Source organism: Apium graveolens, chromosome 9, assembly GCF_009905375.1.
Source record: "Apium graveolens cultivar Ventura chromosome 9, ASM990537v1, whole genome shotgun sequence".
NCBI classification, from domain to species: domain Eukaryota; kingdom Viridiplantae; phylum Streptophyta; class Magnoliopsida; order Apiales; family Apiaceae; genus Apium; species Apium graveolens.
Window position 1 is genome coordinate 211362676 of NC_133655.1, and position 17269 is coordinate 211379944.

The following is a 17269-nucleotide window of genomic DNA, read 5'->3' on the forward strand; positions in this document are numbered from 1 at the left end:
CACCTCAAGACCCTTACTAGAAACCTTATGCCCAAGAATAATGCTCTGTCCCCAATTGAGAACCAAGTTGGTCTCAACACACCTCTTGAGAACATGTCCAAGATTCTGCAAGCATTCATCAAAAGAATCGCCAAATACAGAGAAGTCATCCATGAACACCTCCATATTTTAGCCAATCATATCAGAAAAGATGGCCATCATGCATCTCTGAAATGTGGCTGGTGCTGCACCACACAGACCAAAAGAAACTCATCTGAAGGCGAAAGTACCAAATGAACAAGTGAAGGTATCTTCTCCTGATCTTCTGGAGCGATACAAATCTGATTGTAACCCGAATAACCATCCAGAAGACAGTAGTACTCGTGACCAGCCAATCGGTCAAGCATCTGGTCAATGAAAGGCAGAGGGAAGTGATCCTTTCTAGTGGCCTTGTTCAGCTTCCTGTATTCCATACAAACTCTCCATCCCGTGACTGTTCGAGTACGAATGAGCTCATTATTCTCATTAACAACAACTGTGATACCTCCATTCTTCGGTACACACTGAACTGGACTCACCCAAGAATTGTCAGAAATGGGATAAATAATTCCTGCATCCAGCCACTTAAGAATTTCTTTCTTCACTACTTCCTTCATGATCAGATTAAGTCTTCTTTGCTGCTCAACCGTAGGCTTGCTACCTTCCTCTAGTAGAATTTTATACATGCAATAAGAAGGGCTGATTCACTTAATATTTGCTATAGTCCATCCAATTGCTGATTTGAACTCTCTTAGAATTCTCAAAAGCTTCTCCTCATCGCTACCTGAAAGGTCAGATGCAATAATAACAGGCAAAGTAGATGCATCACCTAAAAATGCATACCTCAAATATTCAGGTAAAGGCTTAAACTCAAGAGTAGGAGCTTCCTCAATTAATGGCTTGAGGCATTTAGGAGCTTTTTTAATGCCTCCATTCCAAGAGATTCAAAAGGCATATCAATCTTCCTCTTGTAGGGAGATGCATTCAGATATTGCAATTGTTCTTCACCTTCGTCATCTTCACTGTCTGAATTCCCCAACAAGGCCTTCTCTAAGGCGTCAAACCTTAGCAATTGATCAAGTTCTGAAGTAACCACAGAATTGACCAGCTCCACTTTTAAGCACTCCTCATTTTTTGTAGGAAATTTCATAGCATTGAATACATTAAAAGTTACATCCGGATCCAGCACTCGCATTGTAAGCTCACCCTTCTGTACATCTATTAAGGTTCGGCCAGTCGCCAAGAAAGGTCTTCCCAAAATTATGGGAATCTTCTTATCCTCCTCGAAATCAAGAATTACGAAATCAGCAGGGAAGATGAGTTTATCAACCTTGACCAAGACATCCTCCACAATTCCTCACGGATATGCAATTGAACGGTCGGCCAACTGTAATGTCATATAAGTCAGTTTTGGATCAGGCAAGTTCAACTTCTTGAAGATTGACAAAGGCATCAGATTGATGCTAGCTCCCAAGTCACATAAGCATCTGTCAAAAGACAATTTTCCAATAGTGCATGAAATAGTGAAGCTTCCTGGATCTTTAAGCTTCGGAGGCAACTTCTGTTGCAGCACAACACTGCATTCCTCCGTGAAAGTGACAGTCTCTAAATCATCTAGCTTCACTTTCTGAGAGGAAATACCTTTAATAAACTTTGTGTAACTAGGCATCTGCTCAAGAGGCTCAGTGAAAGGTACATTGATATGAAGTTTCTGAACACCTACAGAAACTTCTCAAATTGCTTATCCAGCTTTTTCTTTTGCAGCCGCTTAGGAAAAGACGGTGGAGGATAGATCTTTTTTTCCCCTGTATTACCCTCAGGAGGAGTGTGCTCAACAGTAGTCTTCCTTGGTTCCACTTCTGCTTCCTGCTGCTCTACTTCTTCTTCAGCCCCAGCTTCTTCAGTCAAAACTTGAGTTTGTTCAGGATTCGCAACCTTTCCAGACCTTAAAGTGATTACCTTCACCTTTGCTTCCCTCTTGCTTGGCACTTCAATGTCACTAGGTAATGTACCAGGTTGATGATTTAGCAAGGCATTGGCAATTTGTCCAATTTGATTTTTCAAGGTCTTGATGGAAACAGCTTGACTCTTGCACATAAGCTTCAACTCCTCCTTTGCTGCGATCGCTGAAAGTTGCTCACGAACTGCGCTGATTCACTAGATATAGCACACTGATCAGTCTCATGGGCACCAGCACAAAGCTTACAGACACTAGTGATTTGATTAACTCCATAATTAGTCAAAGTGTCCACCTTCATCGTCAAAGCCTTAAGTTGGGCAGCTATAGTCATTGCTGCATCCAACTCCAGAATTCCTGCTACTTTTCCCTGAGTCAGTCTCTGGGAAGGATTCTGGTATTCATTAGCAGCCATCAGTTCAATCAATTCATGAGCTTCATTGTAGCTCTTAGACCACAAGGCTCCTCTGATGCTGCATCGAGCATGGGTCTAGAAGTAGCACCCAATACATGGGTCTAGAAGTAGCACCTAATCCATTGTAGAAATAGTTTATAATCATCCAATCAGGCATGTCATGGTGTGGGCACTTCCTTAGCATATCCTTATATCGATCCCAAGCCTCACACAAAGATTCTCCAGTTTGCTGAGCAAATTGAGTAAGAGCATTCCTAATTGCAGCAGTCTTCGCCATAGGGAAGAATTTAGTGAGAAACTTTTGAGCAAGATCCTCCTAAGTGGTTATAGACCCTTGTGGTAGAGAATGTAACCAGCACTTTACTTTATCCCTCAGAGAGAATGGGAAGAGTCGCAGCTTGATAGCATCTTCAGTCACACCATTGAACTTGAAAGTATCGCAGATCTTAATGAAATCCCTGATGTGCATGTTGGGATCTTCAGAAAGAGAACCCCCAAACTGAACTGAGTTCTGTATCATCTGAATCATTCTTGACTTGATCTCAAAAGTGTTAGCCGAGATGGTTGGCCTGATGATGCTTGACTGAATATCATTGATCTTAGGCTGAGAATAGTCCATCAAAGCCTTAGGAATTTCTGCTTGATCCCCCATCACTACTAGAACTGGTTCCTCGGTTTTCTCTTCTTCTTCTATCTTCTCTTCATCCTCAGCAACTTCCCTTCGAACCACTACAACTTCTTCCTCGGCTTTATCCAGAGTTCTCTTACGAGTACCTGAAATAAGACAAGGAAACAGATAAGTAACAATGTCCGAGTAAATGAACTTCAACGATCACTGATGACAAACACATAAACTAAAAATTAACACCGAGTCCCCGGCAGCGGCGCCAAAAACTTGTTAGTCGTTAAACACGCGCTAAATTTCACGCAAGTATACGTGTTCGCAAGTAGTATAACATATAAATCAGATTCGTACCCACAAAGACTGGTTTTGGTTAACTTTGTACTTTATGCACTTATGCAACACTGATATGGCTATTATTCAATGCTAAGACGAATAACAAATTGAGATTGTTTTACAACTAAGAAATAAACTAACAATTATAATTAAGAAAGTAAGAGAGTTGAATTAATATATATAAGACAAATATAGGATTCTAACTTTATTAAATACTTCATTCAATAGCCTTTATGTTATTAACCTTAGCATGTAATGGTGATGACACTAATCAGATAACATGAAACTAATAAACGCCAACTTTTGTTGCACAAATACCATACTACCAGACATCCACAAAAGAGATAGAAGCTGAATAGACACCAACTATATTGAGACCCTATATGTCTATAGAATTTAACAACATAACGGTTTAACACACAAGTTATCTATCGTGATTACATAGGGCAAGTAAGATGGTTAAAATTACCTACGAATCATGCATAACAATAACGCATGGACCTATGCTAGCATGGCAAGTTCTAAACCCTTAAATTCACTTTCGCTTCATTAAGAATTAACAAGCTATCTTATAAGGTCGCGATGCTCATAAGACGAATAAGCATAACCAATACTAGGTTATCATACAATCACCACACACTAATGTATCGAAACAAATTAACTAAAGAAATTCATAAATAAATCCACTAGAACCCCATGATAACGATTAGCCCGTAATCAGACTCATCATCAACGTGGGTTCTGATGAAAATATGGTATTATAAACGTAGTCTTTATAAATGAATAATAAACAAAGTATAACACAAGAGTATAGGTTCAAGAATAAGAACACTAGCATCCAATGTTACAACTTAGACAAAGAATCACAAGTTAAAACTAGGTCTTCTTCGCCTTGGTTGAATTGTGCTAAAACGGCCTTCCTTACTCCTTCTCCTTGTGCTCTGATGTGTCTCTCTTGAAAAATGAAATTAATTATGTATATATAATAGCCCCATGCAGATTAGAAGTCTTTTGGATCAAAATCAGAGTATAAAAAGGATTCTTTGAATTCAACCCGGCGCGGCCGCGCGCTTGACCAGCGCGGGCGCGCTGAGTTTCTGGACTTTGGGCGCGGGCACGCGCTATCACAGCGCGGGCGCGCGCTATCACAGCGCGGGCGCGCTGACTCCCTAGATCAACTTCTGATTTCTTCATTTTCTTGCTGAATTGAGCCGGATTTCCAAGAGCTTTTATTCCAACACCACCTTAACACCAAATTAGCAGCAAAATAATGTTAATTCACCTGATTACCTAGATAATGCCTGAAAATGCAAAAAAAAATAGAAAACACATTAAAACACCAACATCTTTCGTACATTTACACCAATTTAAAGCTTTACGGAGCGTAATAAAGTGTCATAAATGCCACTCAACACTCATCTCAAGTCAACCACTCTTATGGTAAAGTCTATCCACTCAACACCGGCTAAAGCTCAAACTCAGTCGGATGTACTTAAGGATGTTTTTCATGAAGCTAAGGTAAATAGTGATTTTGAAGTTTAAAACAACTAAAGCTTATACTGGCCAGACAAGACAAATTGGAAGCCAATCAGTCAAGATTGGAAGCTACTCAAGTAAAAATGTCTGGTCAACTGGTTGAGGTACATGAGTCTCTAGAGCTGATAGTCTCTCTTTTACTTGGTGATGATGCAAAAGTGGGGGAGATTATTTCAAAATCTAAATGCAAGCAACTCAAACAGTTAAATACTTATGATAAAGGTGATGCTCCCGATGGTAGGAATAAGGGAGGCAAATTACATGGGAGTACTGATGGAGATCTAATTGGACCCAGTGGTGTTTCCAAAACCACTAGCCAATCTAGAAAAGGTGGAGGTAGAGGAGATGAAAGAAGATGAGGAAACAGGCAAGTTTCAAAGACTGTGCTCATAAAGGAGTTGACTGTAACTGTGACTACAACTACTGAAAAACAAACTCTGACAGTCACAAATGCTGATGAAGACCAAGCTAGTCCGAGTTAGAAGCTGGTGTTAAAACTAGTCAGTTTCTACAAATACTGAAGTATAAAGGCAAAAAGACTACTCTTCAAAATAGAGATCCAAAACTTCTAGCTTTTGATGTTAAAGTAGCTAGAAGGATGTTTGAGAAAGAGTGTCCAGATGTTGACATTGAACAGATCAGGCAGCTAGAAGAAAATTTCAAATTGTTAAAAGTTGATGCTACAAAAATTGATGTTGTCTCAACATTTAATGATGTTCTAGGGATTGAAAGACCAAGAGGATGGGTTGTAATCAAGAAAGTCAGCCAAACTACAAATGCTGAAAGACATATTCTAAGGTCCCAAACTATTCTAAATGTTGACAATAGGTATAAGGAGAAAAGGAAAGTTGGTGAATCTTCAAAGCTTGAACTGGAAGACTCAAATTCTGATTCAGAAGTCTCAACCCCTGTCATAGCTCAAGTTACAGATATTCCAGTAAAAGCTGATGGATGTGTACAATTAACCTTTGATATTGCTCAAGTTAAAGAATTTGAAGCTCAACCGGTCTCAACCTTTGATACTACTCATGTTGATGCCAAAACTGCTCAAGAAATAAAAGTTGATCACTTTATTCTTGAAGAAGACTTAAATTCTAACACAAATGGCTCAAAAGATGATAAGACAAAGCTGACTTTGAAGAGAAGAAAAAGCTAATATGGGGCAATAAGACACCAGCACCAAAGAGACATTCCTATGAGACGATCAATAAAATCTATAGTGGAAATTCTCAAGCTAGAATGGCTGGAAAAAACTAGTGGTCTAGGTTTTCAAAATGCTGATAATTACAAAGAAAATGCTTTGATTCTTAGAAAGCCAGGAAATATGATAGGAATTGGTGAGAATGTGAAGCTTGAAGATTTACATAAAATCATATCAGTTCAAATTGTGCTTGATTTGTTTAACACAAATAAGCCAAAGGAAAAGATGTTGTATTTTCTTGATTTAGGGAAAAGGTTGAAGATTTCACAAGAACAAATGAGAGACAAACCATGGCAGGAGTTAGAATATATTGTAGCTATGATGAAAGTAATCAACTCTAGAACTGCTAGGTGGTCTGCTTATCTGAAGAACTTGGTATCCAGAAAGCAAATAGGAATGCACTACAAATCCAAGAACATTCCAAAATACATAACTGAAGATGATCAGACAGTTGATATACCTATAGGAGGAGCTAGGGTAACTAATTCTATTAGGATAAAAGTTCTCACTTTTAATCCAAATGGTAAGAAGGTTGGATTTTTGGAGCTAGATGATCTATCAGTTGGAAGATCCAACATTCATGACCTCAGAGAAATTATTTATCAGAATGATAAATCTGCTGAAGAGCTGAAGGATATCAAACAAAGAATGGAGACGTATCTAAATGTGCTTGAAAAAATTTACTCATTACATTATTTGGTGATGCTATTGGTTTTACTAAAGTTCAAGATTGAAGTTAAAGTCTGATACACTGACAATAAGACTGTATATTGGTTAATATTTCTGCATTTAGATAGTTTTGACATCATCAATTATGAACTTATACATAACTTCTTAATGCACAAAGTTGGGGGAGATTGTTAGATATAACTGATGATATCAATATTTAGAACTATCTGAGTTTGCCATCAGAATTTACTGACTGCAAGAGATTAGAGTTTATGAATTCATCCGTATTTGACAGATCATGGTTTAATATCAGCATTTATCCATCAGTATCTCTCAAGACTACTTTCCAAAAAGTAATTGATTCTATCTAGAAGACTTTGATTTGCAGAGATATGTCGGTGTGGGACTTTACATAATTATAGCAATCAATAGTTGGATATGTATTAGGATTCTTTTTCCATGTATATTATATCAACTGATTGATTTTGTAACACTGTAGTATATAGGCACATATTAGGTTAACACTATATGTGTCGTGCATTGTTTTATCATACACATAACCTAGCAGCTCTCAAAGATATATGTTCATCCTTTGAGAGAGTTTTGTAATCAGTTTTTATTCATTAATATAAATATTATTCTTCATTATTGAGTTCTTATTTCGAATTCATTGTTATAATTGTATTCACCCCCTCTACAGTTAATTAAAGGCCTAGCAGATATTGTTATTCGTAAATATATATAAGGTCTTACAAATTTAGGGGCCTTGTATGTTCGGGGGTCATGTGCGGTGGCTCACCTCACGCTCCCCGAGCGCCCCCTCTAGTCCATAACCTAACTTATTTTCAAGTTCAATTATGGTGCATCTATAAAGGTATGAAAGAAGCTTATGATCGAGGTTTCTCCAATCTCCTTACCGTGATTGAGCATGTAGAATTGTTTCCCATTCTCAAAAGACAGAACTTTGAGGAAGCTCAACATGAAGGCTTGGTAGCTATCATTCAAGTTATTAACGTGTGTAATCCTTTATTTCCTTATGAGCATGAATTTTTAGCAATGTCTACCTGATAAAAGAAGAACAAAACCAGGTGGGTTATTTTGCTGCAAACCTTAAAATGTTAAATCTATCTAATCTGATGCGTATAAATTACTCATCCATCGCACTAAGGGATCTTATGGATATTGACATAGGGTGGGGTAACCATGAGGCCTTCAGTGTTTAGCCTATCAGTGTAGGAAAATTTGTGCAAGGCCCTAAACAAAAAAAAAAGGTGTGATAGATGAAAAAAGCCCATGATGTTCTTTTAAAAATTTCTAAGAAATTTGCACTTCTTAAAAGTATGATGGAAACTCAGTTAAATTTTATGGGAGCGAAAGATGTGGCTTATTCTATGATGTCAAATCTTAGTTTCGCTTTCAAAGCGGCTCAGTCCTTACCTTCTGTCACGATCAAGAAGGGGCAATCAAGTATGGCTAAGTTTAAAAATAAGAACTCAGTTCCTAATCAGGGTAAAGGGAAAGCATAGATTAAAGAGGGTACAAGTTTGGCTAGGAAACGGCTGTAACATCCCCAAATCCGGGGCCAGGATTGGGTGTCACCACACAACTTTAAATAATATAAACATGTATATTAAAACAATATACAAATAACCCCTCAATTACGGATCATTTACAGGTAATGGTATGAAACAAGAATCTAAACATCTAAACTTTATAACAACTAACTCAAATATTATTACCTCTTTAACAACTTCCTTGTCTATATCACTTTGAAATTTCCAACTTCCTGCAGCTGGGATCTTTCCATTATTGTTGCCTATTGTGGGTTATTTACTTTTATCCTTGTGTAATACTGAAAGAATAAGGAACAATAAGTAAGAGTGAGCCAAAAATGCCCAACAAGTATCATATTTTAGTTTATAGATATCTGTATCAAAATAAACCATTGGAAACAAATTTTCAAATTATTTTATAAACATCCTTGTTCGTTTAAATAGTTGAACAAATAAAACATCGGCCTTTATGCCTTTCATCGTAAATCATATTTCTTTATAAAAGAACAAGGAACCTTTCACTGATTCATCTCCTGAATCAGTTATTTATTTTTTTTTGTAATCATAATTCTTTCCAAGAAGAAATGTCGTTAATGGCGATCAACAATAAATTAGACTAGACACTAGATCAACGTTCGCACCTATACCCTACTGATCAGTCAGGATACAATGCAGATCTATACCTACCTGTATAGATCCATTCGGGTACCCAGGCACTATGGCCCAATATCAGGGGTCCGGTCCATCCCCGACCCTTAGGGTCCAGTCCATCTCTGGCCCTATGGTAACCATCTAGTCCGTGGAGTATTTTGATGAAAATCAATTTTGGTTAAGTCATCACGATTTAGGGTTCGCAAATAACCCAGAATAATAGGTATTTGCTCAATAGATCACAATTCATAACAGGGAACAAGAACAGAAGGTACTGGCATAATTAAGAGTAATTGCAGCCAAATGTAAAACATTTAACTATTCTGAATTTAGAATAGGGAAGAAATACTTGCCTCAATTGATAACCCTCTGATCTTTAACTATCTGCCATATCACTCAGTTCTGGTATATCTATGTTTTCATCGATAGGCTATCTGACCTTTCTTGTCAATCGCCACCCTATGTTTATCTTATCTCTGTATTTACTCGTCTCATGTATTTCATATAGAAAATTTTTACTCTTAATCTCTCTAGTTGGTTTTGAATGCCTTGAACTATGTGTATCTTTCATAAAATATACCATTTCAATTATCCGACAATATATAATTGTCTAGTCTATACGTTTATCCTTATCGTATACCCACCGATAATAACAGATAAGGATCACATTTCAATCAGATAACGTTTAAAGGGAACGTGGACTCACAATTTATATAACACGTAAACACATAAGGCACTTATCACATAATTCAGGTAACATATGTTTCGGTTCGTCAAAACATTCGACTCGGTATGTTTAAAACTGAAATCGAGTCGAAATACGACCTTCTGATAATTAAGCGACTCAGAAATGTTTACAAAATCAAGCGACCTTTCGAAACGAAAGATTTTATGTCTCGAAAGTATTTTTTAACAGAAGTAGAATATTTTTCTGAGTCTAGACGCGTTCTTTTCGTTTTAAACGGACGAACGGCCTTTTTATTATGAATTAAATAAAAATAATTCAATTAATAATAATATTAATTGAATTTTAAATACCTATATATAATTTTAGAAGTTCAAAATAATTTTTAAATCATTGTTTGGCTTAATTATATATAATAATATATTATTTACCTATTTATAGATAAAATTAGTTAATTAAATGAATTTATTAATTAATTAAATCTATAAATAATTAATTAAAATAAATTATAAATAATAAAATCAAATTTTGATTTTTGAAAATAATAAGGAAAATAATTTCTCAGAATTAAAATAATGTAGTTAATTATTTAAATAATTAACTAAATAAATTTTGAATTTAAAAATAAATTTTTAGAATTTAAAAATGATTTCGGAATTATTTTTAAAAATACTGTTCCAGAAACATTTTTCTGAATCCAGTTTGAATTCAGGAGGATTGAACGGCGAGGAAGGCTCGCGGGACGTTGTCGGAGAGGATGAACATGTCGCCAGAGTTCTGGATTTCCCAGATTCCGGCCGACGTCCGGCGGTCCAATCCCAACCAAAACAGCTCCTTTATATCCTTTTTTATGCTCAATCGATCCAAAACACTCCAGGAACTCGAATACAGCCTTATTATCGATAACTAATATCATAATCATTCACACCAGGAATCATATATCAGGATTGAATTCGACTTGACACTTCCAAGAATCATTCGATACAAATAAATATATAAATCAATTGCAAATCACATCAAGAAACTATTCCCATCATCAAAATCAATCAATAACCTTAGGATCAAAATCCCCCAATTCAAACTATGAACCCTAAAATTGAATTTTAATAATTACTAACCTGAGACAATTTTTTATGATATAATTGGATTGTACTCCTCAAGATCTTCAGTTTGACTACAAATACGACCTACTTTGCTTCCCAGATCATTGCAAAATCATACTTTGATTCTCAAGAACACATGAAGAACATAAACCCTAATTTTGAGAGAATTTTTTTGTTAGGCACAAAGCATGCGCTAATAATTCACGCAAGTATACGCGTTCGCAGGTAATATAGAATAATTTCTAGTTCGTTCCCACAGAGACTCAGACTAATTATATTTAATTAACACTTACTCACCAATGTATGATTACTTCTCAATGTCAAGACAATAACACTTAAGGTTGATTAACTAATTATTAACTACGATTAACTACGAGAATAAAACACTTAAATAATACTTGAATTAACAATATTAAACACACATGAGATCATAACTTCATTACTACTTCCTTCAATAGTTATTGTTATTACCCTTAGCATGTAACGGTGATGATATTAATAGAACAACATGAAACTGATAAAAGCCAACTTTCGTTGCACAAATACCATTCTACCAAGCATCCACAATTAAGATAGAAGTTGAATAGGCATCAATTATGTTGAGACCCTATATGTCTACAGAATTTGACAACATAACAATTTAAGAGCAAGTTATTCATTATGATTACATAGGGCAGGTAAAACGGTTAGAGTTACCCACTAATCATGCATACAATACATGAATCTATGCTAGCATGGCAAGTTCTAAATCTCAAGATTCACTGTCTCTTCACAAGAGATTAACATGCTATCTAATATATTCGCGACGCACATAAGACGAATAAGCACAATCTATACTAGATATCATACAATCATCACATACCAAGGTATTAAACAATTATCTAAAGAAATCCATAGTAAATTCGCTATGACCCCATGATCACGATTAGCCCATGATAGAATTCATCGTCACCATGGGTTCATATGAAAACATGATAATAACATGACAATATAAACTAATAAAATACTTATTAAAACCAGAGTACGTCACAAGAGTATTAAGGTTCAAAGTAAAGAAAACTAGCATCCATTGTTACAACGAATAAAAGAATCACAAGATAACGTATGCTTCCTCTTCTTCGTTGCGGTGTGCTAAAACGGTCTTCTTAATCTTCTCTCCTTGCTCCTTGCTTCATTGATACTTGATCCTTGTTGCTTGTTATTGTGAAACGTCTCTCAAGTAGGTTTATATAAGAGTCCACAAGAAACAGCGCCGTCAGAAGCCCGGTAGAATACGAATTAAAAATCTTGAATTAATTTTCTCGACCCCAGGTGGCCGCCCCAGGTCCCAAGCGGGCGCATGCACCTCCAGGCGGTCGCCCCACATCCCAGGCGGGTGCCTGGACAGCTTCTGGAAAAATCAACTTTTTGCTCCTGATTTTGCTGATTTCTTCGCACAACTCCCCGCAACTGATTCCAAGTACTTCCCTAGGCTTATTATGATGAAATCTCCCTAAATTCGCAAGTTATACCCTGAAATGCAAAGACAATAGAAAAACACATCAAATACACAAAATACTTGATTTCAAGACATCAATTCAAGTCATTATAAGACGTTCTAAGTGGTATAAAATGTCATTTATCATTTTTATTTATATATATATATATTCTGATTTTTTTTATAATTAAATAATAATTAAATAACAGTTAAATTATATTTATATTTTAAAAAAAAATAATATCCCCAAAAATTTTAGGGTCTAATTATATCATTTAATAAAAATAATTAGCCTAAAATTAATAATTAACGGGGAATAATTTTTAATCCAATAAATGCAAAAATTATGCCAAAATCTCCCAAAAATTATGAATAATTCAAAAATGCAAAGATATGAAATATTTGAAAGTCCCATGATTTTATAAAAATCAAAATATGATTTTTGTGGGGTTTTGAGCACCCGTAGGGGTCCGAAAAAATCATTTTTCTTGAAACGAAACATTTTCTAAATTAACTGGATGTTTAGAATATCGATATGGTATACGCCATATTAGGCAAAATAAGGCCAATTATTTTATATAAAATATCAGTTATTAAAACAAAGTCTGGGTCGTATAACTTTTGATATAAAAGTATCTAACACGTAATAAAATATCCAAAAAATAACCTGAACCACACAGAACATATATAGCACATAATAGATATCATTCTATGATCAATCATAATTTATAATATCATAAATCACATAATACTCTTTTAACATGACCCAAACAGTCAAAAATTTCCCGGTCGTTACATCATCCCCCCTTAAAAGGATTTTGTCCTCAAAATCATGATAAGGATCAGATAATGATACTTTTTAAGTATCTTACTTCCAATTTCTCAGTTTGATCTCTCAACCTTATAACTTTTCATAAACTTTAACTCACAACATCAATCATTACTCAACAGCCTCTTGTTGACATCATACTCTATTAATTGCTCATAAAACTCAACTCAAGTCTCCATTTTATATATAATGGAGCTAAATTACTCTTCTTGAGTATACACATATAAACACCCTATGACCCTGCTATATGTGTGGTGGTGAAGCCAATTCACTTATAATTTTCCTGCCTATTTTACTGTCCCAAAAGGATTAGCATAATGCATACCAATTCTCTTTTCCTTCTAATTCTAATCAATCGTGTTTATGAACGCTTCCAACATTTAATGCTTCTTTAACTCCATTCTCCACGTATTTATTTGTTTTATCATACTAGCTTGGAATCGCTTCCAAGCGTATTCGAAGCTCTGTAATTGTTCTCTTACTCTTCTCATCCATCCTCGAATGGTACACTAAGCCCCTGGTGCATCTGGTATCTAAGTGTTCTCGAAATTAGCTTCAGAATTAATAATTAAAGAGAAAATCTCAACTAGATACGGTTGAGTACAAATTTATTATCATCTCATATGTCCTTTAATCACACATGAATTTATTTGTGGAGCGAAAATCTTCTACTATTTAGAAGAAAATATACTAACCTGGGGACATCACTCGTATACTTTAACTCGTATAATCCTTTACTTAGGTTCTAGGAAGTTATCATACAGGACTTATTGCAATGTTTTTCCTTGACGTCTCGTCACATAAAATGTTTATTCTTGTCTTTATGCCACATTATCAGAAAGTCTTCTTCTACATTTATGTCTTGTATCATATTCTCGGAATAACTTGAATATTTCGGGTTATTGATGTTTAGCCAAATTCCTTCCTTTAGCTTGCCCAATCTGGTACTTGTTTACCGATGGGTGGTATATAATATTCCAGTTCAGCATGGTTCAAAACATCCACAATACCTTTGCCAACTACCTAATTCAGGTAATAATATCGATTGATTACAATAAATACTTGAAACTGATGACGTACCATAATCTCTTTTAAACAACAACAAACTCACTTATCGGGTAAACTATTTATGAAAGAAAATGATTAGGTTTGGTTAACCTATCAACAATAATTCAATAATACTCCCCTCGGTTTGGGTTCTCAAATGATTTCACTATGACATCTTTTGATGTAATCATTTCTGAAACGATTAAAATAATATATCCAGCCTCTGATATTGGCCTTGATTCTTCGGTAGATATAACATTTACTTACATGTTCTACCATTTCCATTCTTATACCCTGTCAATCAATACCTTCGTCTAACTCTCCATATTTAATCGTATTCTCAGAATGAATTTCTTATCTCAAGTTATAGGTGTTTCACTCCCTCCTTTACTTTGGCTTTGTCATACATGACGTCTGTAACTTACTTATATCCTAGCAATCTTATAGGATCTTTTTTTTCATCCTTTTGATTTTACTTCCTTTCTTAGTTAAGTTCTTCATTCTCCTAGCTCATTATTTCTTCTTAACATAAGTGAGTTCTTCTTCCCAATAGTACTGATCGGTTCTTTATTAAATAAACCATTCATGTGGCTAACATGGGATGAAAGGTTTCAATTTCTAAATATTTGAACCCTTTTACTATTCTTTCTAAGGACATTTACAAAGCCCAACTTTTCTTTTTGTTAAAACTATCAGCTGCCTCATTAGCCTTGCTTAAATCACTGTTGCTCGCGCAACTATCATTTATAATCAATTCCAATTATCTTTTGTCTTATGTTTGATCTTCTCGAAATAAAGCTATATTTGAATTTATTGGGGTTTGTGTTATATACCTTTTTCCCTAAATAAATAATGCCTTCTCATCTTTAGTTCACATGCTAACATTGCATACTTCTACGATACATCGAATACTTGTGTTCGTAAGTTTCCTAGTATTTCATAGTATTTCCCATTACTTTGTCGTTCTATATTGGTATACACTCAAGTCCTTCCTGAAACATTATTGCAGATAATAAAATCTCTTTGATTGTCTAATAACATCCATATTGGGGTAGGGTTAAGTGGCATTTATGTCCACTTAGAATGCTCTTTAAAGGCTTGGATTGATGTTTTGTACTCAAGTTGTTTGTGTTTTTGATGTGTTTTTGTAGTATTTTACATTTCACGCATAAATAAAGGATCAAGGTGATTTAACATTACTTTGATGCTAAAATGGTGTTAGGAAGGTGTCGTGAAGATCGCTCATGCAAAGGCCATCGGGAACCAGCAAATAAAGAAAGCAATTTCAGTTTTTCCAGAAGGACGGCGCACCCGTGATGTGCTAGCGCGCGGCCGCGCCAGGGAAGCAGAATGTCTGCGCGCCAGGGCTGATGAAGCGTGTGGCCGTGCCAGGTCGGGATCACAGAATTTTGTTTCTACTACAATTTTGATCTATTGGACTTCTGGATTAATTGGGCTGCTATATAAAGACAACTTAAAGACATTTTTCATAACGGAGCTTAAGGAGGAGACGAAAAGAAGACCTATAGCACAATTCAACCAAGGCGAAGAAGATCTAGTTTATTCTTGCGATTCTTTGTTCTAAGTTATAATCTTGGATGCTCGTTTCTTGTTTTATTGAACCTAATACTCTTGTTTAACGTACTTTGTTTATTATTCATTTTATAAAGACCTAGTTTATTATACCATGCTTTCATCGGAAACCACGGTGATGATAAGTTCGGTTATGGGCTAATCGTTATCGTGGGGTTCTAGTGGATTTACTTATGAATTTCAATAGTTAATATGTTTTGATAAATAGTTAATATGTTTTGATAAATAGTTAATATGTTTTGATACCTTAGTGTGTGGTGATTTTATGATATCCTAGTATCGGTTGTGCTTATTCATCTTATGAGCGTCGCGAACTTATAAGATAGTGTGTTAATCTCTAATGAAGCGACAACGAATATAGAGGTTTAGATATTGCCATGTTAGTATAGGTTCATGTATTTGTTATGCATGATTCATAGGTAATTTTATCCATCTTACTTGCCCTATGTAATCACGATAGATAACTTGCACATTAAACCGTTATGTTGTCAAATTCTAAAGATATATAGGGTCTTAATATAATTGGTGTCTATTCAACTTTTATATCTTTTGTGGATGTCTGGTATTAGGGTATTCGTGCAATGAAAGTTGGCATTTACTAGTTTCGTGTTATCTGATTAGTGTCATCACCATTGCATGCTAAGGTTAAGAACAAAAAGGCTATTGAATGAAGTAGTAATGAAGTTAGAATTCCATGTTTGTGTTATATAAGTAAATCAACTTGTTACTCTCTTAGTTAATTGCATGTTAGTTAATAATCTTAGTTATAAACAAAACTAATTTGTTATTCGTCTTAGTATTGAATAATAACCATACCATTGTTGCGTAAGTACTTTAATTGGAATTAACCTAAAAGAGTCTTTGTGGGAATGAACTAGAATTAATTATATATTACTTGTGATCGCATATACTTGCGTGAATATTAGCGCGTGTTTTCATCTTAAAAAGTTTTTGGCGCCGCTGCCAAGGACTCGGCGTTAATTTTTAGTTTATGTGTTTGTCATCAGTGGTCGTTAAAGTTTATTGACTCGGACATTGTTACTTGTTTCCTTGTCGTGTTTCAGGTACTATAGCGAGCGTGTATGAATACGCGTTCTCGGTCTCACAAGAGAACACTGGATAAAGCGGAGGAAGTAGTTGAAGAAGTTCTTGTTGAGGAGAAAGTTGAAGAAGAAGCTCTAGTCATAATGGGAGATCAGGCAGCGAATCCTAAGGCTTTGATGGACTATTCTAAGCCAAAGATCAATGATATTTAGTCTAGAATTAACAGGCCAGCCATCACGGATAACACGTTTGAAATCAAGTCGAGCACGATTCATATAATATATAATTCAGTTCAGTTTGGGGGTTCTCCTATAGAAGATCCCAACATGCATATCAGGGATTTTATTGAGATCTGTGACACTTTCAAGTTCAATGGAGTTACTGAATATGCTATTAAGCTGAGTCTTTTCCCATTCTCTCTAAGTGATAAGGCTAAGGGTTGGTTACATTCTCTACCACCAGGCTCTATTACTACTTGGGAGGATCTTGATCAAAAATTTCTCACTAAATTATTCCCTATGGCGAAGACAGCT

General features: G+C 35.4%; 1 non-coding gene across 1 annotated transcript; it reads left to right on the forward strand.

Moving 5' to 3' along the window:
* The first annotated feature begins 2545 nt into the window (after nt 1-2545).
* LOC141688291 (small nucleolar RNA R71) lies at nt 2546-2652 on the forward strand. Its single transcript, XR_012561743.1, has one exon. It is a non-coding gene; the product is annotated as a small nucleolar RNA R71 (small nucleolar RNA).
* The last annotated feature ends 14617 nt before the right edge of the window (nt 2653-17269 follow it).